Source organism: Silene latifolia, chromosome 10 (genome assembly GCF_048544455.1).
Source record: "Silene latifolia isolate original U9 population chromosome 10, ASM4854445v1, whole genome shotgun sequence".
Lineage (NCBI taxonomy): Eukaryota > Viridiplantae > Streptophyta > Magnoliopsida > Caryophyllales > Caryophyllaceae > Silene > Silene latifolia.
Window position 1 is genome coordinate 97,286,704 of NC_133535.1, and position 26,115 is coordinate 97,312,818.

The following is a 26,115-nucleotide window of genomic DNA, read 5'->3' on the forward strand; positions in this document are numbered from 1 at the left end:
ACATCTCGAACAAGCTAGATACACTCCTTCATACATTCTTTACCATGCTAGATACACATCTCTTGCTAGCTATATATACATCATGATACACAGTCCTTATAGAGTGCAACATAAGAGCTGTTCCAAGAAAATTTCTCATCATTTATTTGTTGAAAAAAGCCAACTGTGTAGGATTTACGAAATACTAATGAAAACAACTACTATCAAACATTAGGCCAAGCAACGAACGAATTTCTACTAATAAGATGCTTTCAAAGAGTTTCATAAGCTATAACTACTGCTAAAATGTGCTACCAGAGTTAGAACCAAAATTTACAACTCATGATAATCCGAAAAAACATTAATTCGACATCTTTCCGGTACCCTGTTCAACGATCTATGCATCTTTATCGCACAACTTCTCTGCTTGCACATCAGCATGAGTTTCCTAATCAAAGAACAACAAAGTATTTAGGTGAGACCCTATATGAACAAGGCGTAGTTCAGTAAAAAAAAAAATTGTATCATATTCATAGACAAGCTGAAACTATCTCCATACCTCATCTTCTTTCTGAGCATTATACTCCTCCATGGCTTTCTCATGTTCTGCCTTCAGTTGTGTTGCTCGGTCCTGCACTGTCCAAATACGTCAACTTTTCCTGAATATTAGATGCAATAATTAAGTCAGTATCACAAATCAATTAAATTAAATATCTACCTGCAAATATGGAAAGCTGCTGAGAAAGATTATGAAATACTGTTACAAGAGTCATTAGAAAATGAGGATGTGTGAAAGGAATTGTTTGATGCCCATGTGAACCTTAAGAAGCAGCGTGGAAAAGATGTGTCGTCATACATGATCTATGGAAATGCGGTAATTAAAACCGAGAGCAGCGAACAGTTTAGAAACACAAACTATTCAATAAGACACATAGAGTATACATAGTATTAATCAAGGGTAAACACACACTATTTTTGAAGCGACTGTTGAGAGAGGGAGTTTGTTTTTGGTGTCATTCATAGCATAACTTAGTCGAAAATACAAAGATAATCCAACCGAAAAATAGTTCAAAGACACAACTCATTCATAACGGGAATAAATCTAGAGTTTGACTTGAAACATACTTTTTGTGCCTCTTAGCAAATGGAGAATTCTTCTCATCCTCCTCTGTTAATCAACACACATAAATGCAATATTAGTTTATAATTACGTCCATAATCATACGATTAATTGAAATCAATCAAGATAAAAAAAATGAAAAATTGAATGATAACAGTTAAACCAAGAGACATCTTGGTGATGGTGGTCATTATATTTTGCTCATAGGTAAAGATTAATGTGCCAGTAATTATTTAAGGGAACCCTTGCAGATGGGCAAGCAATTGCAGTTAAGAGGCTTTCAAATACTTCAGGCAAGGAATCAGGGAGTTTAAGACAGAAGCATGTTTAGCTGCCAAACTTCAGCACAAAAATCTCGTCAAGCTTTTCGGATTTTGCTCAGAAAAGGATGAGATGTTACTTGTCTATGAGTTTGTGCCCAACAAAAGCCTTGATCGACATCTATTTAGTAAGGATTTACCCTACATATGTACTTAGATACACTATTTTAAGTTAATAAATACATACATTTAGCTAGCTAGATACACTTATTTAAATTAGTAGATAGATACATGTAGCTTTCTAATACATAATAAGGGAAAGAACTTAGGTTTGGGTTCGGGCCGCCCAATCCAACCCTAAACCCTTACGCGTCCTTCTTTTGGATAGATACACTCTTAAGTTACTACAAACATACCTTTAATTTACTAGATACACTGCTTTAAGTTACTAGATACATACCTTTAGCTAGTTAGATACACTCCAATAAGTTACGAGATACATACCTATAGCTTGTTAGATACACTCAATTGTATAAGAACAAACAAATAGAGAATGATGAAACAAGCCCTCTTGTGAAGGTAATATGGTCATGAAGCTAGTATATATGTAAATTGTAATACATGAAATATATAGAATGGAATGAGAAAGGAAACATAACGAAAATTTGTGAAGGTAAGCTAAAAGATCAAGGTTTGCTCAACACTGGGTCAGACTTCTCGGCTCTAAATGTAGTGTTGATAGTCTGATAGGTAAACTTGTGAAGAGAGGGCAAAAGAAGACAGTAGAAACCGCAGTAACGTACTACCCAAACTAGACAACCACCAGTAAAGGCCTACCACTCAACCATCCCCTCCTTCCGGTGAACACTACCGCCAACCACCTTTATTTAAAAAAAACCTTAAAATCTGCCTCCTCTCCCACACTGCCCGCTCTCCTTACTGATCATCAACCCATAAGAAACTTTTATCAACCGCCGCACCTTATTTATCCGGCGACGTGGAGGTCCTAGGTGATTAATTAAGGTAATTATAATTGTATTTCTCTATTGCTACCATGATTAAATGATACACACAAACAAACACATAATACAATTAAAATCAATCAAATTTATTTAAACCTAATTAAAGTACTACTACCCCTGTGTAAATCAAACAATCGTGAGCAGCGATGGTTAATGTTTCATTCAACACCATTAACCATCGCCGGAATTCTTAAATTAGTAACCTTACCGGTCATCCGCAAAGACATCACAGGCTCCATTTGATCATACTATTGCCGACGATTTTTCGTCACAAATTTAATTTCTCCGGCGCGCAGGTCTTGTTCTTCCGGCGAGATGAACCAATGATGTAAAGCATGAAGGAGACAAACGAAATAAGACGGGTTCGGCTATGTTTAAGGTCGGCATCGCTGGTAGATTAGGTGGTCGCAGTGGGGTTTTCTGTGTTTTTCGCCTGTGATTGGTGGTTCGGCGTCGGCGATCGGAGATCGTGGAATAGTAGCCTGTGTCGGTGTGAGAGAGAAAGAGGATATGAATAAATGAATGTATGGGAGCATAGAGTGAGGGAATAGTTTACAATTGAAATGTCAGCGCGTGTTTTATTGATTTTGGGTAGTTTGTATGGTTCGCCACCGTACATTAGTTCGCACCTGACCCCGACCCTATATATATATATATATATAGGGGCGGGGTCCTGTGCGAACTAAAGTACGGTGCAAACTGTAAGAACTACTCACATACACAGTATAATACTTTCGGATACACAAGTTAGTACTTCCAGATACACATGATATAACTTCTAGATACACATGTATCCCGTAGTAATACAATGTGTATCCGGGTCGATATTATATGTATCTAGGTGATATTTTTTGTATCCACCGCCGCCCCCACCACCACTGCCTTACCACCACCACAAAACTAGCCTCCCTGGATAGCCCCAATCCACTGCCCCTCACCACCGCCGCCACTACTACCACTACCTAAAAATACCACTGCCGCCAACACGAAAACCACTGCTGCCGTCAGACCACTACCACCATAATACCACCACCACCACCATCGATAAACACCATACCCAGTAGCGATATCACCATCCCCGATATCAGACACACCAGCGATGACCACCACATTTGCCTCCTACGACCACCAAAAGTCCCACTTACCGAGACCACTGCCGCAGTCACGAGTACCACCACTACCACCACTAATCCAACCTTCATTCAACACCATAAACTGTTAGCGAAGACTATTGAACCAACCACTTACCCGACTCACCTTCACGCGCTATCTCTTTGTTCAAACTTCAATCCTCGCCGCACCCGCCGAACGACGACCACCGCCAGCCTCTCCCTTTACCTTAGTTCTCATATATTTGTCCAAATTTGTTGATTTAAAATATAAATCTACAAAATCAGGTGAGATAGTGTCACAGAGAGGACGATGATTGAGCTTGCATCGGAGACTAGAGACGACGGGGAAGCTTGGTATGATGGGCGGTCGTCGGAAATCATGGCTGGTGGTCAGCGGTGGTGTAGTGAGGTCTTAATGAATTAGAAGGTGGTTCATCTAGTGATTTTATCGATTGCGTGAGGGAGCCGACGACGGCGAAATAATGAACGATGAATGAAGGTTGTCAGAACTCCGGTGCTGGTAGCAGTTGATGAGGACCTGGTCTTGTCGGAGTTCTGGTTGTCGTCGGCGGGAATAGATTCGTGGGAAAGGAGGAGAAATATTGGGATATGTGATTATAAATGTCAGCCATGTGCTATGTCAGTAGCTGTGAGAATGAATTTGGACCGTTAGTGTTTTTGACTTGACTATTATAGGCTAGTTCGTAAGTTCGCACGAGATCATATTTCTTTCTATATATAGAGAGAGAGATTGGATTTGGTGATTTTGGTTCTTATGGTGAGTTGTGAGTTGGTGGAATCTCAGCCACTAGATTATATTAGAGATGGGTGGTCAAGATCTAATGTTACTTGTCATATAAAATCATTGTCATTTACTTATTTTCTCTTTTTTCTAGTGCTACTCTTTTATTTTTTACTTTAATTTTTTTATCTCATTTTTTTTACCACGTGTTATTATGCTTTTTTTTTTAATTTTGATTTTTTTTCTCTTATGTTTTTCTCTTATTTTCTCATTATGTTACCTTTTTTTCTTTTTCTTTTTGTACCAGATTTTTTTTTACTTGACTTTTTTTTTACTCTTATTTTTTTTACCTCGTGTTATTATGCTGTTATTTTGCTTTTTTTTTACTTTGAATTTTTTACGACTTTGATTTTTTTTCTCTTTTTTTACCACATGTTATTGTTATTCCGCTGTTATTGTGATGTTATTCTCACATTACTTTTTGATTTTTTTAACGACTTTGATTTTTTTTTACCACGTGTTATTGTGTTGTTATTCTACTATTATTCTGCTGTTATTGTGATGTTATTCCGGTGCCACTTTGATTTTTTTACTACTTTGATTTTTTTACTACTTTTTTTTTACTTTTTTTTTTACCGCATGTTATTGTACTGTTATTTTGGTGTTATTGTGATGTTATTCCTGTGCCACTTTGATTTTTTTATGACTTTGATTTTTTTACCCCGTGTTATTTGTTGTTATTCTACTGTTATTATACTGTTATTGTGATGTTATTCCTGTGTCACTTTGATTTTTTTACTACTTTGATTTTTTTTTGTTATTGTGATGTTATTCCGGTGCCACTTTGATTTTTTTTACCAGGTGTTATTGTGCTGTTATTCTATTGTTATTCTACTGTTATTGTGATGTTATTTCTTCAGGAGTCGGAATTAGAGTCCATGTCTTGTCTCTAGGCCTACTCGAGCATCTCCTTTACTCATTTGCCATCCACCATGAACACCCCGACGGACTGAGAGCTGCTGCAAACAATCAGATGGAGATGTCGAAACATGCAACGCCTCCTTCACCACTCTCATCTGCTCGGCATCTGTATCATAGACTCGAAATCAGTAATTGCATCCAAGAATTTGCATCAAAATTCACAAATCAGAATTTAGGCAATGAAGTTGGGCAGCTTAAGGTTACGAGTCCATTGATAGCGCTGAAGGGGGGGTCGGAAAGTCGAGGACGGTGCTAGGGAGCAAAACAAGGAACAAAATTTGGCCGAGCCCAATGTGGAAATGAATACGATCTCGGAGTGTGTAGCGGCCAATATTCCTAAAATTGAACCAACTGAAAGTGAAAGAACTTTAATCAAAGTGGCCTGTGAAGATGAACCAGCTAGAGCATTATATCAAGGCCCAAACCAAGACACGAATCACGACAGCATTATTCCATTTTATAGTCAGGTGATTGTCATTGATGATGATGATGATGACAATAAAATTAAAAAATACTCTTTTATCAATATCATTCTCATCATTCAGAATCCTATAACATACACTCCAAATCACTAGTTGCATCCAACAATTTGCATTCAAATTTCACACACAAAAAAAAAAACTGCGATCAATTTATTACGGAGTAATTAAATTTGAAAAGCATCTATTATCAATCTCATATCAAATGCAAATCAGCAACTGCATCCAACAATTTACATCAAATTTTAAGCACAAACAAAAATCTCAATTAATTTCATCAACATAAAATTAGCAAACCTCTCGGATTCCATTTCGGCTTAGCGAATAGATTACATATAACAATTAGCGTCGACACCGTTGCCGGAGATGACGTTCTCTCCACCGTACTCGCCGTCCTCATCCGTGCGAGAATCATCCGCAATGCGAGAAGAAGATAACGACGATAAAGGGATAGTAGGATAAAGCGGAGGAATCGCCATTGTTGTCGAACAGTTCGAGCTCGAACACACCGTTGGCGATGTCGCCTGCTTCTCGTTGTCGGACAGATCGACTTCGATTGTGATTGTCATTTACACCGTTGAAGTAAAAGTTAATTCCTAACTTATTTTTGTGATTGTCGGAAAGGACAAGGAAGTGGATAAAGGTGAAGATTTCAATGAATTATTGGCTTTGTCTTTCGTTGAGGACGCCATAGCTGATATGTGGAGTTTTTTTTGGGATTTTTATTGACAGAGAGTTTGGTTTATGGAGAGAGAGAGTTGAGTTTATGGAGGGAGAGATGGTTCCAGGAGACGCGTGATTTTGTTTTTTTTATAGGTTGAATCTCAGCCGTCTATTTCTACTTATCAAATGGTCCAGATTTTCCCAACTCACAACTCACCATAAGACCCCAACTCACGAGATCCCGCCTCTATATATATATATATATATATATATATATATATATATATATATATATATATATATATTTTTGTAAGTTAGGATCTCGTGAGTTTTGGTTCTTATGGTGAGTTGTGAGTTTGGAAAATCTCAGCCACTAGATTATATTAGAGATGAATGGTCAAGATCTAATCTTACCTGTCATATAAAATCACTGTCATTTACTTATTTCTCTTTTTTCTAGTGGTACTCTTTTTTTTACTTTATATTGTTTTATCTCCTTTTTTTACCCCGTGTTATTATGTTTTTTTTTTTAAAAACTTTGATTTTTTTTTCTCTTATGTTTTTCTCTAATTTTCTCATTATGTTACTTTTTTTCTTTTTCTTTTTGTACCAGATTTTTTTTACTTGAAATTTTTTTTACTCTTATTTTTTTACCTCGTGTTATTATGCTGTTATTGTGTTTTTTTTAACTTTGATTTTTTTTACGACTTTGATTTTTTTTTTCTCTTTTTTTTAGCACATCTTATTGTACTATTATTGTTATTCCGCTGTTATTGTGATGTTATTCTGCTGTCACTTTGATTTTTTTACGACTTTGATTTTTTTTCTTTTTTTTACCACGTGTTATTGTGCTATTATTCTGCTGTTATTGTGATGTTATTCCGGTGTCACTTTGATTTTTTTACTACTTTGATTTTTTAACTACTTTGATTTTTTTTACTCTTTTTTTTACTACATGTTATAGTGCTGTTATTCTAGGGTTATTGTGATGTTATTCCGGTGCCACTTTAATTTTTTTTACGACTTTGATTTTTTTTTTCTTTTTTTTACCACGTGTTATTGTGCTGTTAGTCTACGGTTATTCTGCTATTATTGCGATGTTATTCCGGTGTCACTTTGATTTTTTTTACTACTTTGATTTTTTTACTCTTTTTTTTACTGCATGTTATTGTGCTGTTATTCTGGTGTTATTGTGATGTTATTCCGGTGCCACATTGATTTTTTTTACGACTTTGATTTTTTTTCTTTTTTTTACCACGTGTTATTGTGCTGTTATTCTACTATTATTCTGCTGTTATTGTGATGTTATTGCGGTGTCACTTTGATTTTTTTTTTACTATTTTGATTTTTTACTCTTTTTTTACAGCATGTTATTGTGCTGTTATTCTGGTGTTATTGTGATGTTATTATAGTTTTAATACGTGTCAATCGTTTCACACACTTTCTTAATTCATCATTCAATCTAACCGCAAATCGACCCCAGCTGGAGAAAACATTACAATTCACCAATTTTTAGCTGAAACATTCAATCTAGCTAAAAGATTGAAACTTTCTCATCTCCATGTAGGAGTACGTACCGTAGAATTAAGCATAAATCTCTTGGAATAATTATGGAAAAAGTGGGATTCTATGTCAATATATGACTAACATTCTTGAAAGTAGTAGTGTAATACTATTTGTCAGATTACTAATCTTGAGCCAAATATGGTTGATCATTCTTTCAACAGTCGAGTATCTCATATCAAGTTCAGCTAGAAATGCACCTCTATCAACAACGCAAAGTGGTGTTGATTTAATGAATGTTAAATGCATCTCCCACAAATGAGATGAATAAAGCTTCCACACACTACATTCAGTCAAAAAGCCCCAAAGTTCAAAATTTTCTTCGCCGAGACTTACAAATGGTGGATTACGGAAATGGGGGGAGTATGACTATTTGAATGAATGATGACATGAATACCTTGACTTCATCATATAGCTTCCTCTCCCATGCATACAGCCTCTCAAGAGTAGACGAATGACTTCCTGAAATCATGAAGAAATCATCGACACAATCACTTCCACTGTCATCAGCATCATCTTTTGACGAAGTGGCAAGCGGATTCCTTGATGATGATGATTGTGAAGACATGGACCGGTTCTACACGATAACTTTGGGTGCACTTTGTGAGTCTATGAAATAGATTAAAATACAGTTATATGGTCATGCTCATTTCCGACTGTAGGAAAAATTCAGGGCATTCTTGCATTGTCCCTATATGTTCTTGTTCTTGTCTGATGGATTATTTTGGATGTATAGGTTAGTTTTATGTTAGAAAATTGCAGGAAAGAATAAACTTCGGAGCTTATCAACAGCGGTTTCTGCGTTACTTGCTGTAATTTGGCTTTGACAATCCATGAAATTCATCCTAATGTCGAATACAGGATTTATCCGACAGGATTGCATCATTATTCATCTGCAGCTGATCCTCCCCATTGACGCACCCTACTTTCGGCTCCTGCAGCCTGTAATGATAGACAACATTTCATGTCAGAGAGACGGACAAATTTGGAAAACTCAGTACAGAACCGGAGAGTATCTCAAAATGATAAGGATAAACTTACTTCTTTCTTCCAGTTAGTTAGCGCGGTGACAGCAACTAGAATAGCGGTCTGCAGACAGATTCCGCCAACCATTCCTCCCCAAACTCCCTGCAACGAAATGTTTATGAGGCAAAATTCGGCAATGAATACATAAATAAATAAATAAACCAACTTTGGTAGAAAATTCGACAATGAATACATAAATAAGTAACTCAACCCTCCACAGCCATGAAAATAGCAATCAAACACCAAAATAAAATAAATAATCGACCTAATTAATCAACAAAATAATCGACCTAATTAATCCATCGCATATAATCGACCTAATTAATCAACAAAATAAAATAAATAATCAATTAATTAAACTCAAACACGAAAAACCTGGAATCAATCCAGGTAATGAAAGATTGAAGGAATCAACCGTCACACTGTAACACATTAAACGACAAGATCGAGGTTCGTGCTTGAATCGTTCATCGTTACGTTGGAGATAAGGAAGTAAAAGTTTAATAGGTTTAGTATTGGACGCCATGGATGTCGTTATCGTGTTTGATTAATTGCTTTTTCACACTAATTGGGGATTTTTTTTCTTTGGGAAGTAAACAGAGAATGAAGAGTTTGGGAAGTAAGACGAACAAGCCTGTTCTTTATGAAAGGCAGTAGTTGATTCTTTTATTCAATCTCAGCCATCTATTTCCTCCTATCCAATGGTTGAGATTTTCCAAACTCACAACTCACCGTAAGAACCAAACTCACGAGATCCAAATTTATATATATATATATATATATATATATATATATATATATATATATATATATATATATATATATATATATATATTCCTATATACAATCGGATCCTGAGAACTCCTAAATATTTGAGGATTGAGGATTAGTGAATATAATATCACAGTTCTTCAATACAATATCACGAAAAATCGACCTTTGAAAAAAAAAAAAAAAAAAAAAATTATAATTTTTTTTTTGCACATGTGTTTTTTTTTGTGATATTTTATCGAATAACTTTGTGATATTGTATTGAAGAACCTCTGATATTGTAATCCTCAATCCTCAAATATATATATATATATATATATATATATATATATATATATATATATATATATATATATATATATATATATATATAGAGAGAGAGAGAGAGAGAGAGAGAGAGAGAGAGAGAGAGAGAGAGAGGCAAGATCCGGTGAGTTCACCTATATATTTGAGTCCATGAGTCCATACAACAATATCACGCACTATATAAAACAATATCACGATTTTTTTTTCAATTTTTTTTTCCGAATTTTTTTTTTCAATTTTTTTTTTCGAAAAAGTATTTTTTTTGGTGTAAAATGTGATATTGTTTAGTATAACGTGTGATATTTCAAAACAATATCGCGATTTCTTTTTTTCAAAAACTTTTTTTTTTCAGCTGTGATATTGTTTAGTATAACATGTGATACTGTAAGCTGTGATATTGTGTAACATAACTGGTGATATTATATTACAAAACAATATTTAAATGTTTTTTTTGGAGTATGCTTTGTGATATTGTTAAATATAACGTGTGATATTGTATCATGGACTAACGGATTCAAAAAGATAGGATGGACTCATGTGATCCTATATATATATATATATATATATATATATATATATATATATATATATATATATATATATATATATATATATATAGTCAAGATCCGGTGAGAACTCCTAAATATTTGAGGATTGAGGATTTGTGAATACAATATCACAAGTTCTTCAATAAAATATCACGAAAAATCGTACATTTGTCAAAAAAAAAAAAAAATTTTTTGGAAATTTTTTTGTTTTTTTTTTTTTTGCACATGTGTTTTTTTGTGTGATATTTTATCGAATAACCTGTGATATTGTATTGAAGAACCTCTAATATTGTAACGCAGTCCTCAATCCTCAAAAAGATAGTGTATCCTCACATGATCCCATTCCTATATATATATATATATATATATATATATATATATATATATATATATATATATATATATATATATATATATATATATATATATATATATATATAGATTTGGGATCCCATGAGAACCATCAAGATAATGAGAACCATGAGAACCACTCACAACCCTTAGATTAAACTCATAAACCATCAAGATAATGAGAACCACTCACAACCCTTAGATTAAACTCATAATTGACGGTCAGATGAACAGTAAAACAAACTTAACTTTGTAAACAGTGGCACCTCCTAAACCCTTCGATCATATTCACTTTCTGAATTTTTTTTCTCACTCATCTCCCTTTCTCTCTCTTCGACAATCATCTTCTTCTCCGTTCATCACTCTTTTACCTTCATCATCTTACCTCATCATTTTTTCGACACTTCTCAAATCTGCTTCTCAAATTACGGTTCAACTCATTCATCACCAGCATTTTCGCTCCTCGCTCCTCTAATTCGCTACAACCGCCATTTATGAGTATCATTCTTTCAAATTAAGGTAATATGCTTCTGTAATTAATGCCGATTCTGCCCTAATTTGTTCATGCATTTAAATTTTCCTGATATTCATCAATTTCTATCCAGCTATTAACCCTAATTTCCACTAATTCCCCTAATTAAGCTCATTGTTCTTACATGACGAATCCTTAGATTTGTAGTCTTATTCTTCAACCTATGTCGAATTTTAGTTCAGTTACAGTTTATGAAATGCTTAATTTCGCTTTGTCAATCATACAACTTGTCATTACGATTCGATTATTGCTAAATTCTTGTTTGTGAAATTCTCAGGTCGTACCGCAAAAAGTACTTGCAGCGGAAATCGTCGACAAATACTCGTTGTTTTTGGTATACAACTTCTCATCCCATTACGACTCTTTCGATAATAATTTTAATTAACCTTTTGTTACAAATTTTTTATTGTTAATGAGTTCAATGCTCGGAATTTATTGAAATTTAGCTTATATCTCCCTTTCTACAGTTTATAATAGTTTGAAAATCTGATTATTAATTAGCAAGTTTTTTTTATCTTATTCAAATGTTGCTTATTGTGTTTTCTGAGTTGGAATCGATGTTTTGGTCTTATATTAAGCTGGATTTGGTCGATTGACTGCTAAAATTGTTTACATTTCGAGCTGGAATTGATGTTTTGTTGTTATATTAAGCTGGATTTTATCGACTTTCTCCTGAAATTGTATACATTTCGAGTTGTTAATTAAGCGGTATTTTATCGACTTACGGGTGAAAAGTTTACATTTCGTGTGTAAACAATGCATATTTAGTATAGTATACGCGTTGTGTTTTAAGCTATTCAACATCTGCTTTGTACAACAGTTTCGTTTGCATTTTCAACTGTGTTAAAATATCACTCAATTCATTGACAGATATGAGGCGAAAGATTGTTGCAGTCAAGAAAAAATCACCAGTAAAAGAAGGTAGATCATTGAAAGATTATTTCCCACCAATATCAATAAATTCAAGCACGAATGACACTGTTGACCAAACTAATTTGAGTAAGAAAATCTGCATAGCTTTGTCTTTTTTGGTCTTTGACCCCTTACCGAAAAATAATGATAGACTGCAATAGCCTTATTAGTACATGAAGTACCCTTATAGAAGCATGAAAAAGCAATATATGTGCATTACACAACCTTGTACATGCATGAACTATGTAAAATCCCTGCCACATAAAAATCAGCTAAGTGACACTAATGTTGCCAGTCTAACGCAACTCTAAACCCTAAACCCTCTATTTTAGGGTTTAGGGTTTAGGATTCATGTTTACAATTCAGGTTTAGGGTTTACCCTCCCCCTTTACGGTTGTCTATTTAAAACCCTTCCTCGTCCTACATTTTAGGATACCCGACCCCTGTCGGTTGTTCCAAAAATAATGGTGAGGTTTTGGGGCGTAATAGACTTATCAATGCATGAAATAGCCTTATAAATGTATCAAAAAGCAATCTATGTGCATTAAACAACCCTGAAAATGCATAAAATAAGCTGCCATTCTAATGCTAATTACTGTTCTTACTTTGACATATAATCCTCAAAATGAAAGTACTACAGCAGAAACAGAAACAGAAATAGTTGCTTCGCGTCGACGGAGTCCTACGAGTAAGATTCGTAGGACTTTGTAGATGCATTAAAAAGCAATCTTACTATACAAGGTTTGGAGAAACAATGATTAAATTAATCACATTTTAGCGTTGGGATATTTTCATTTTAGCTTTTTAATTACCAAATTTCGAGAAACAATAAATAAATTAATCACATTTTCAGGTTTCTTAATACATGCCTTATCTGTGCATGAAATAACCTTGTATGTGCATGAAATGACCTTGTATGTGCATGAAATAAGGTCTGATGTGCATGAAATAAGTTTTAAATGGGCATGAAATAAAATTATATGTGCATGAAATAAGGTTCTATGTCCATAAAATAAGGTTCTATGTGCATTAAAAAGTTCTTCAGTTGCATGATTTTTTGTTTAAATTACAATTGTTATGGGGGATTCGGGGTTTTTGATGCATTCTTTGGGAGTTCATGTATGATTTTCGTCAGTGAGGTATGTCCTTTTGAGGTTCTCTTTCATTTTCTTTATGGTCCGCTCTTTAGGTTGTGCATATACGATACTTCGTAATTAAAAATTATGTGCTGTTACTTTTACCGCCTCCTCCGTCACCTAATTTAGTGTCCATATGAAACATTCATTATAGCAGCTTTGATGGCGATGCGACATCCAAAATCCATTGTTGTATCTGGTGCTCATAGTGCTTTGTTTGTGATGACAGTAAGTTATTTCTAGATTTGGCCTCAATAGCTACATTTCTTTGCGTGATTCCAAGCATCTATTATCAATTCCATATGATTTTCTAGATTCTCATATAATAAATTTCTTGTAACCAAAAAAAAAATATATATAATAAATTTCTAAAATTTTCTGAAAAGTTTCTGCTTTGAGAATATTGATCTTATTATTTTTGCCCGCGTTGGAAACCCTTCTAGTTGACTGAAAAATTTCTACTTTGGCGATATAGGTGCTCTCCACACTGGACTTGGTAGGATAGTGCCAAACTTGATATCGAGATAGCATACAAAAAGTGCAGCTATAGGTGCATCTTATCAAGAATCCTATTCTCTTTTTTACATGATTTCATAGTACTAAATCTACTGCTTGTCGTGTATTTTATTATCTTATTATTAGCTTTATCAGTTCACATGCTTTGGCTAGCGCAATTATCTTTGGAGTTTGTCAATGCACCATATGAACTTTTCATATGCAAGTTTGGAATCCTGATCAAACTGAATGTTTAGTCGCTACAGAATGATCCTAACAAGAAATTGTATACATCAATTAGAATTATTAAAAGGCATAGAGTTACATTGTTTAATTAGTTTTTTGAAAGCTGTAGACTTTGTATAACAAGTACAGCCTGCCATTTCACGGCTATTGGGCTCTAGCCACTTATTTTCTCTTGTCATGCAGCTAACTATAACGGCGTATATGTTATATTATTTTGTTTATCCCCCCGGTCCCAAGATTTTCATATGTGGTATGCGTAGTTGTTTTGTGCTTCATTGAATTGACTGAGGTTAGTTGGATTAAGATGATATCAAGAATAGTGAACATCATGGGCTCCATTTCTTTTGCCTCGTCTCAAATGCATACTTTCTTTTCATTGCAGTTCTCTATTTGTTTTTTGGGTTACGGCTGCTTTACATTTCTTGGAGATCATATCCTAAAGGATCCCAAAAGGAGATAGAGGAGGTATGTCAGTTTATTTACAAAGTGTTAAATGTGCATGAAATAAGGTTCTACGTGCCTGAAATAAGGTTCTACGTGCATGAAAAATTCTTCAGGAGGCTATTAGCTCAATGGTAGAGGAATGTGTAAATTTTGCACAAAGGTATGGGTTCGAGTCCCATATAGCCTATTAAATCGCAAATCCAATGATAGAAATGTGCCATGATGTAAGAAATACAATACAATTATTCATGAGGCCATATACACCACAAGTATTACCATACTTGTCAAACTTGAAATGAGATTACCAAGTTACACTATTTTTCATTCTTAGAGTAAAATAAAGATTTGTTATTTCATAGCCAATATGGGAGTCGAACCCACATCTTGTGCATTGCACAATGCTTTCCCATTTGAGCTAATTGACTTTCAAAATAAGTAAAACGTAAATATTCATAATGTAAAAACGACAATGATGTCATGACGATATTATAAACTGATAAGTGGGTCATTTAATTCATCATATTTCAAAACTAAAGAATAATGGGTCGGGTATTAAAGTTAAGAATTCATGCACCAATAGCCCAAAAACGACAAAACCCACCACTGAAAACTACACCAGGGAAGAAGTACTCTATAGCCAAACTAGGAGATGCTAGCAACTAGTCGCTTTTCAAGTCCGATTCCAGCCATCTCAATTTTGCCCCAGCCTCTTATTCTATACTTTGCGCCTGCCTTTACCACTATTTTACATCATGAAATTGTTTAATGTACTCAACTCAACAATTTAAAATCCTTTTTACGTGCCTCCTTTCGAAAAAAAATACCTCCCTTTTAGTCTTGACAAGTTGAGCATAAGACACAGCTAACATCATAAATTCCTTAAAATCCTCCAACAACACGGTACATCATACGTAACGTGATACCCAGTGAGCCCTATTATCGGAAATTCACGTAACAATTACCCTTATTTCTAGTGTTTCTTAAGATAAGAGGACAAGATTATCACCTACATCACTATCCTCTTTCAGTATCATCCAAATTCCAAACACCTATCAACAATCATATGTCAGAAATCACAATTAATATATAATATAGGTAAATATTTATTTCCTCTCCCCTGCAAATAATCAAACAGATGAAAACTCAAGTTTGCAAATACCACCAAATAAATCCTTATTTTTGACCCTTACCATATTTGACAACAATATTCAACAACTCATCATTCAAAAATGAACCAGCCAATAACAAACTAAACTACTCACAGTTACCACGTATATTCTAGCTCCTTTCACCGCCTTTTAGTAATCCAAAATACAGACTTAAGTAACAATAACAACAGGACAATGTCCATGGAACTGGAGTTTGATTATCTAATGGTGTTAGGCTGATATCCGAATCAGGAATTTGGAAACGAATTTTGATGCGCCTAAACAGGAATTCAATGCACATAACTACTACTTTTACGATTGTAAAGACTATCTAATTCACGGAACTCAGTTCCCAATTACATAATTTCAACAAATTTTGGTAATTTCCCAATTTTCCTAACCCTAATTCCCAGTTTCCCCAATCTAATTCACGAAACCCTAATTTCAGAAGCATAATTCAACAATTTCGAAAGGTAATCATGAATTGAAAAATTAATCAAACGCTAAATTTCACAAACATTCTAACACGATAATCAAACCCTAAATTCAATTAATTTAATCGACGATTGAAAAAAATACAAATAGATCAAAATGTAAACCTTAATTTCACAAAAATGAATAATCAATTTCGAAACTTTACCTCGAATTAACAGAATCCATTGATCGGAAAATCGTCCAAAAGTTGATTATCGAATAGTTTGATTGTCGAAGAATCTGAAAGAATTTTTTAGTCGAATAGCAAGAGTGATGTTGAATGTTTTGACAGTCGAAGAGAGAGAAATAAAGATGAGAGAGAAGCAGTTTTGTGAAAATGATGGGTGAGCGAAGGTTTGAAACAAAATCACGTTTTATTTGGTTGATGTCGTCCGTATAATAATAATTATTATTATTATTAGTGGTTCTCATTATACAAGTGGTTCTCACCGGATCTCGATCATATATATATATATATATATATAACCAGAAATCGCTAAGCTTAGGCGGACTAAATCCTAAAAAGATTTAGAAAGGTTTCGTCGTGATCAGCTCTCAAGTTTCAAGCGCTGTCCCGCCCATTAACCTCATGCTCACCCCTTATTATATTATAAAGCTCCTACGCTCGGCTCCATTCTTGCTGCCGAAACGCAGTTTCCCCGGAACTAGACCGGTAGCAGTAGGTATATGGCCCAACCGGGAATCTTAGAGAGAGTATCCATAGAAGGTCGGAATTCCGGTGACCAACATCTCACCGTGAGATAGTGATCAGCTATCATCCAGGGCCCTTCTGTGAGGAATATATATCTTCTTCTTACTTTAATATATATATATATATATATATATATATATATATATATATATATATATATATATATATATATATATATATATATATTTACATATATATATATATATATATATATATATATATTTTTGTTTGTTTGTTTGTTTGTTTGTTTGTTTGTTTGTTTGTTTGTTTGTTTGTTTGTTTGTTTGTTTGTTTGTTTGTTTGTTTGTTTGTTTGTTTGTTTGTTTGTTTGTTTGTTTGTTTGTTTGTTTGTTTGTTTGTTTGTTTGTTGTTCACTCCTATACTTGGGACCGACTACGCCACATTCGAGGCATGAGGAATATGAAGACCGCATGGTATGATCTTTCCAAATCACCTTTTTTTTCCTTATATGTTAATGACAATGTGGCTTCTTTTTGTTTGATGCGGTACAAACCAATGTGATTATAGGAGTTGCATTTAGATTATATGACATACTAGTGATAGAAGCATTTGCATTAGGTTGTAGATATGATAGTTGCATCATGGCATGTAGTTGTATTTTAGAACATTTTTTGTGAAAATGTCTAGTTGGGAAGCTTAGCAAGTTTATAGAAGGCCCTTGTAGATAATTTCTCTCCTTGAGACTTTGTTTGTTAAATACTCTCAAGACACCCTAGGATGTGTCATACCAGTATCTTTTGTCCCACGGTCTAAGGCCTAGTCAAGGGTTTGCATGTATGTTACCTATCTAACCTTATGATGTGATATGGACTTGATCCACTTATCTAGGGGACCTTGATTAACTTGGTGGTTTGGCAACCCAAAAACACTTTTCATTAATAAGTTTGAAGTGCTCATTTCAAAAAAATTGTGTTGTGGAATCATTCTTATTTTCCAATGAGACCTCATAATGTTTTAAATTGTTGATATTTCCAAGAAATTTGATGTAGGAGTACCACTTCATTGTGCTTTGGTGCGGGATCCATTGAATTGGACCCCCACACGGTTGTGAATTCGGCCGCCCAAAGACAAAGTGACTATCACCCCAAGAGCTATTATCTAGAGGTTAACCGGTTGCCTAATAAGCGATTGGCGAAAGTAAAGGACACTAGCAAATGAGGGACAAACCCCATCTCAAAGTTTTAAAATGTGAAATACGGAGGTTGAATTGAGGTCATGTTTTGAAAGTTAGTCAAATCCACTAGTTTTGTTTTGATTGACTTCAGCACTCCATTACCAAAAATCATTTTTGTTATGCCACCTTGTTGAGCTTGGGACGATCCTTGGCCTTTACACTTGTAGAGAATCCGAGATTTGTCATGTCACATGCCACTAACGTCGTAAGGATCATCATTCCATCCCCATCGGATCGCCCTTGACGAAAGCATTTAGCGATTGTGGATGAAAGTACCCTAGTTTAACACAACTTGGAGGTGATTTGTTGGTATCCTTTAAGACTTAGTAACTTGGGGAAATAATATCTATAATGGAATGTGTACTCTTAGATTTCTTCCCCTCTAAATGATTTCCGCCACTTAGATGAGGAAAGTGGCTATTCTTTTTGTAGATGCATCTCTTACTTGATCTTGTTTGCTTAAATGAAAGGATGCATCACCATTTTGGCAAGCCCCACCGTGCCTTGCAAGAAGGCATCTTACCTCATAGATGTCTTATTGTGAGTTGAAGGCTCAGAGTGAGACCCGGTAATTATCTCACATCGGCTAGTAGTATTAATAAGGGTCATAGTTTTAGTCACCTCTTTACTCAGGACGAGCAAAGGTTCGGTTTGGGGATATTTGATGTGACTCATATTTGCACGCTTTTAGTCTCCGAACTAGCCTCGTTCCTATGTTTTCTTGCATTTATTAGGGTCGTTTCTTATCTTTATCTTCCCACTTTGCATATTCTTTGAGGTTTTGTGTCCTTGGTAGGAGAGGAATGCTAACCTTGTATTTATGGAGCAATTTGGAGCTAAATGGATCACATCTAATTACCAAGCAACAAGGAGGAGACCAAAACTAAAGGCCTAAGTAGGGAGAACAAGTAGCATGGGCAATGATGAAGACCTCCACGACCCCTCAATGATCCCCACGGATCTTGAGGCAGTCAAAGAAGAGGAAACTATGTTGATCTATGATCCGGGCGTCCCAGGATTAGCCCGAGCGGCCCAAGACTCAGACCGGGCGTCCCAAGAACAACCCGGGTGTCTCGAAGCTCAGACCGAGCGTCTCAGAACTCAGGCCGAGCGGTTCCCTATCCAGCATGAATGTCCAACATAATGAGGTCGTGAGGCTCCTTAAGGACTTGCAAGGCGTTAATCTTCTTATTTGGGACTTAATCATAATTTAAGACCTTAGTTATGTAGATAACCAGTATCTGCACCCTCCCAAAACCATCCGGTGATGATCGGACTATAACGTGTTTTTGATATGCGTGCATGGATTGGCTATACATGAGACTGTTTAATGCATTACTCGGATATGAAAAATGATTTGAAAAAAATGGTTCTCGAACTTCATTTGCATTGAAACAACACTATTTAGAGTTAAAACTATCTTTGGACCCAAAACTGACTCAAAAACCCGCAACTCGAGTCAACTTGAGTTAACCCAGTCAACCCAAATGTCGAATGTCAAAAATAATGCCGTAAATGGTTTTTTCATGCCATTTTCATTAAAATGTCTTTAATTAGAGTCAAAACCGACACCGGGTCAAAATCTGACTCAAAATTCAAATCCCGACTCAACACGGGTCAAACCCGAGTCAAGAACACAAAATACCTACCCCAAATAACACCCAAGATCAAGCTTACACGGCTAAGCAACCACATAAGACCACAAATCAGAACCAATAAAACATTGGTTAGAACAAATGGAAAATCCAAATTTCTGAAAAGGACAGGGCACCCCATTGCGTAGCAGGGGGGCTCGCGCCTCTTTATCTTCCTTCTTAGCCTCTAAGCAAACTCAACCGACCTACCACCCCACATTTCTCTAAAAATACCCACCATCACACACCATGATACTTACACGAGAGTTCGCCCCCTCACATCTCCCTTAAACTTCTATACTCGACTCCCTTAGTCAAAAAATCGACACGTATTTTCGACCTACCGATCGAAAACACAAGCCTTACACATTTTTTTTGGCACCGTCGCCGTGCATTTAACCGATCCATTCGATCAACTCAACATTAATAAATATGTTTCTCAACAACATATTTTCAAGACATTTTCAAAACAAAATCCTTTTTTTAAGGCACTTTTCATCGTGAGTAGTCGCATACGAGAAAACCGTCTCTAAAGCCGTTTACCTCGCAAACATCATAACACGTAAGTTTGAGGGTGTAAATAACTCACTTATTTCATGTTTTTACTGTTTTCACGAGTTTATAAACATGAGTGATGCATAACACGATTCAAATATAGGTTAGACGAGCCAAAATCGGATTTTGGCCTGAGACAGGGGCTACTTGCGTAGTAGGGAGGCTCGCGCCTCAATGCCCTCTCAGGCCTTAATCCAGCCGTGTTTGTTCTCGTTTTTCCTCTTTATTTCATTTCTTATTTGTAATCGGTTTTTACCATTTCAAATATTTTAAATCATTTTTATGACAAGCTTTTTAACTATAAATCATAATCACCCTTGGTTCCATATACCATGACGGTTTAATCCGTGACTCGGTGATATTAATTGGTTAATTACATTTTAAAAGAAATTTTTTTCTTTTACCATTTTTCTCATTTATTTACACTTGTAAACATATTAGTCATAATTCACAATTATCATTGGTTCCTTATACCAAGTCGGTTTAATCTGAGTACGATGATAAGCTTGACTAATTACAAGGAAATGATCTTAACATATTAATTCATATCAAATATTTTACATTTTTATTTGTAAACTATACTTTTCAAACTTGCAAATCTGACAACCAATATTACTAAGATAATAGTAATTATTCCGAGTCATGCAAATTATTTAATCACAAAGCGGTATTAAACAACCTTTTTTACAGCCAGGAGACGCCCCTTGGGTCGTCGTCTGACTCGCGCCCCAAGAGGCCGTCTGTTTTCATATTTAAAAACCCGCGCAGAGCCATTTCACTCGCCAATAGGCTCGCGCCCAATGGGGCTGCCTGGCACTGCTCCTGCTTCCTTTTCAGCACTTGTCTAGGATGATCGCGATTACGGTTAACCCGAATACGTGACGAATCAGATTGACGAGTTTGCATTTTATACTTTATCCTTTAAACACACTTTTTTCAAATAAATGGATCGTGTTAAGCACCATAATCCGAATTTGGTAAATGGATGTTTAATTTCCGTTCTCACATGCGCATCAATCTAAATCCAACTTTGACACCGATCTCTTGGTACAAGAATAAACAAACCGACTTAGGAAATTCTCACATGTTATGTTAAGCTTTTGGATGCGCATTCATGCATTTAAACCGTGTTATCAACTCTTGCACTTATACAACCATGATCGATCAGTAGAGGCCGCTAACGCGGGCGGAATTGGGTGTCCGATTAAAGGGCTTCCTAATATGTACCCTTACCCCTTACTCAGAACCTTTGGATAGTGGATGGCCTTATCCAGGGCGTACGAGAGTCATTCTAGCGATAGGATGCTAAGGGGAGACGACTCCTTATCTTTAGTACCTATGGCAAGCACCGCTTTTTGCCTTGATTGACCTAGGTATAAAGTGGATTCGAACGGGTTCCATGCATCCCATAATTGTTAAGGGCGACTCCGAAAATCTCTGCATCGTTTCGAGACCCTTGCCGAGACGAAACCGACCGATCTAAACCGATCCGGTCGTAAGCATTTTTACGTCGCCGATCGTGGCTTTCAAAAGACCGATGCATGTCCACAGTTTGGCTTGGTGTGCATGTGGCCCATGTCCACAGATTGGCGACTCCGCTGGGGAGAACTAGGACACTTGTGTCTTTGTGATCCTTAGAGGTGAAACTCGAACGAGGTCGTGGTTAAAGGGCATTAATTGATATTACGGTTATAAATCGGGTTCCTTGTCCGGGCCCACAACCTAACCTTTGTTGGCCAATTGGCTCGTCCCGTCGGCGTGAGTTTTCCCATCCCCTCATTTCGAATCCCGATTGAGTCAAGCATACCATTGACGTTACACATTTTTGTTTCGTCAAAGAGCTTTCATTTCCTTCGTGCACGAGGCTAGGGCACCCTACTTACACATTTTTTTTTGGATTGGTATCCCTCTTGAAAATCGGGGTTTGATCGCTTGGTGTGTAACCCACCATTTTAAGCCAAAACCCGTGTAAGCATTATGCATAATATAATGAACTGCGAGTGCTTATGTGTTATGTGATCATAAGTCCTTCCGTGTCATTTCAAACTTTCAAAACACCCTTTTTGCGTCGTTATAATGGCCATTTCATACCTGGGTCTTTCGCCGATCGTTGCATACCTTTTTCATGTCGTTGTAATGACGATTTTAAAACCCGGTTTTTCAAACGTTTAAACTAAAACACCTTTTTTTACGCCGTCGTAACGACGATTTCCAAACCCGGTTTTATAACCGTTACAAAAACAACCTTTTTACGCCGTCGTAATGACGATTTTGAAACTCGGTTTTTTACAACCGTTTCATAGCACAAACTCGGTTTTTTACAACTGTTTCATAGCACCTTTTTATGCCGTTATAATGGTCATTTCAAAACCTGGTTTTTATAACCATTTCAAAACCACCTTTTTATGCCGTTATAATGGCCATTTCAAAACCCGGTTTTTTATAACCATTTTAAATGCAACTTTTCATGCCGTTGTAATGACGATTTTAAACCTAGGTTTTCACAAACCTTTTCAAAATACCCTTTTACGTCGTCGTGATGGCTTTTTCAAACCTCAGTCTCTAGCCGACCGTTGCATTTCTCATAGCGCCCTTTTACGCCATCGTGATGACGAATTCTACCCTCGAATTTTCAAAATTCGAAATCAATTTTCAAACTCAAACGTTTTTCAAACCGTAATAATGACAATTTCAACTCGTGCAAATTCCAAAGTTCAAATCTTGCTTTCAAAATCAAATTTGGCTTTTCTAAGCTGTCACAATGACGATTTTGATTCTCACATTTTTTTATTTCTATACCGTCTTTCAAAGTTTAAAACGGCTTTTCTAAGCCGTCGTAATGACGAATTCAATCATCACAATTTTCAATTTCAAATCATTGAAAACAAATTAAACTGTTTCCAAATTTCCAATCAAAACTCAATCTTTTGAAAACAAATCTAACTGTTTTTTAAGCCGTCGTAATGACGATTTCAACCATTGCAAATTTCCAAATTTCAAACCGCGTTTCGGAAACGAATTTGACCATTGTACAAGCCGTCATAGTGACAAATTCAATTTCCAAAGTTTTTTGAAATTCCCTTTTAAAAACAAATTTAACCATTTTCAATTTTCAATCAAAAATCAAATATTTGAAAACAAATTTAACCATTTTCAAATTTTCAACCCATTTTCAAATCGCTTGAAAACAAATTTAACCGTTTTCAAATTCTCCAATTTCAAAACGTTTGAAAACAAACTTAACCGTTTTCAAATTTTCAACCCAATTTCAAATCTTTGAAAAGAAAATTTAACCGTTTTCATGGCCATTGTGATGACGATTACAAATTCTTCAATTCTCGATTTTCAAATCCGTGATTCTGAAGTTCGAAACCCATCATTGAAAACCACGCACCGTTTTCTAAGCCGTCGCAACCCCTGATTATTTCAAACTCGTCTTCCGAAAATGAACTCCACCATTTTTCGAAAGACAACCTCAAACAAATGAATCTTTTTTTTAAAAATTTCTATTTTCGAAAATTTCAGTCCACCTTTCCGATTCAGCCTCGAGTCGATTAGAGTCTAGTCGATTTCAAGTCAAGTCGTCTAGATAACGTCGAGTCTCTTCCGAAGTTACTACCTACCTTCTGGTCTAGGTAATGTCGCCTAATTGTCGAGACATCCCCAATGGCGTTTGCAGAGTCAAAACCTGTCGGGTTTTAAACCCGTATTTTCCCTACATTGCGGGTCAAAGGTCAAGTTTGTGTACATGTCTTGTCCAACGGCGTCACGCCAGCAACAAACCTCCAAATCTTGTCAGAAGTCGTCTGTACGGGAATCACTATGCCGAAGTTGACAATCGAATCTAAATTCAAAGTCATGCACCCAGAGTTTAATTACAAGAGGTCATTCACGATCTTTAATGAACTCATAACCTAGTCACACTATCGCGTCTCCACAACAAAACTGCCTTTTTTACATATGTTTCGTACTTGCCTTTGTTTGTGCAATCCCTTGCCAAGACAAGTTATAACGCCCATCGTTATATCAAATAGGAATCCCTTGGGTGCCATCGATCACCAACAAGAAACTCCAGAAGCCGATCAATCTGCATCCGCCATGACTTCCACCGAAATCAATGTGGTCCTTCGACTCCTAGCTACCGTGGAAAACTTGAGCACTCGTCTCTCCCAAGTTGAGGACAAAATGATAACCGGGAATTTCCCTCTTATGATATTGAGCAAAGGGTTAAGCTCCTTGAAAGCCGACTACTTGCCAACGACAAAACCAACCCTAGTTGGAGGGCTACCAAAACCACTGAAGCAAATCCCCTAGGAACTCCACCATACAAAACCAGACGACCTCATAGATCCTTCCCTGATTTGGGTATGCCTTATGCCACAGCCTTGGAAAGGCTAATCTCCCAAGGAAAGCTCAAACCAGTTGTCCAACTTCGGACGGTCTACCAAACAAGCGAGGACGTAGGTGGGACGGAAAACTATTTTGTGATTATCACTGGTCGGGTCGGAGCTATATTCTATCTTTCGGAACAATTGTCGTTGGAAGCACCTAGACCAAAAGTTAATTTATAGCTTCACAAACAACTCTACAATTAGTAACGAGGCAAGTAAAGGTCGGATCGCAAGGGACGGGAATTGAAATAAGATTTCTATTGCAACTAGTGATGTCTTAGGAGTGTCATAATTTGGGTTGATGTAGAAGGTCACTAAACTAAATAACAATGAAAGTAAACAAGCAAGATGAATTAAAAAGGGTTGTAAACAATTGATAAAAAGCACTAGGGTATCATGGGGTCATAGGGGAATCATGGGAGTTGATCATACAAACATGTTCTCAATTATAAGCAAGCAATTATTGTTGTGATGGATTGAGTTGGGTTATATCTTACAATCCTAGGAAAGTTTGGGTCCCGGAGCCGAATCGATTAGATTGTACAACACCTACAAGTCGACTCAGTCTTCCCTACTCAACAACATGCATGGTCTAATGAGACTCGAGTTGGTTTATGTCTTACAAGCCTCATTGAAAAGATAGGTGATGGGTAAAAAATGCAAGGATTCATAGGCTCGCATTTCATCAAACATAACATGTGCATGAGTTGAGATCAAAACAAGCAAGCAAATAAACCATGAAAGCATATTAATTTAAGCATGAATCATTCCCCATGTTGGTTTCCCCTAATTACCCATTAACCCTAGCTAGGTGACTACTCACTCATTATCATGTTGAATATGCTAGCAAGGTTATCAATCATACCAACAAAGTAAAACATGATGAATAAATGAAAGTAATTAGCAATAATTAAAAAGGGATTAAGAGAATTATACCTACTAATGATTCCAATAATAAAGCAAAGAATAAAAGAAGTACTTGATGCTTGATTGAGAGATTGTCAATCTCCCAATAATAACCCAAATAATCTTCAATTACCCAAAATAAAGGATGAACAAAAGAGAGATTAAGGAAATAAAACTTGTATTAGAACTTGATTAATTGTTGATTACAATATTAAAGAGAGATTTGATTGATATTAACTACTCTAAAGATTGCTAAGAAGAACATGCTCTTCTAATTAGACTAATGGGGTATTTATAGTGGGGATTAGGTGTAGGAATTAGGGTTAACTAAGGGCTTAAATGACGATTAAGTCCCTACTTAAGGAAACGCCGGTATTTTTTGTAACACTCCCTCATACCAAGGTGCCTTACC

The 26,115-nt window shown here is 35.9% G+C and overlaps 1 long non-coding RNA gene across 1 annotated transcript; it reads right to left on the minus strand.

Moving 5' to 3' along the window:
- Positions 1-224: 224 nt before the first annotated feature.
- Positions 225-4,176, minus strand: LOC141605773 (uncharacterized). Its single transcript, XR_012526472.1, has 4 exons — positions 2,590-4,176; positions 1,105-1,147; positions 539-638; positions 225-427 (listed from the first exon to the last, which is right to left on the minus strand). It is a non-coding gene; the product is annotated as an uncharacterized LOC141605773 (long non-coding RNA).
- Between the last annotated feature and the right edge of the window lie 21,939 nt (positions 4,177-26,115).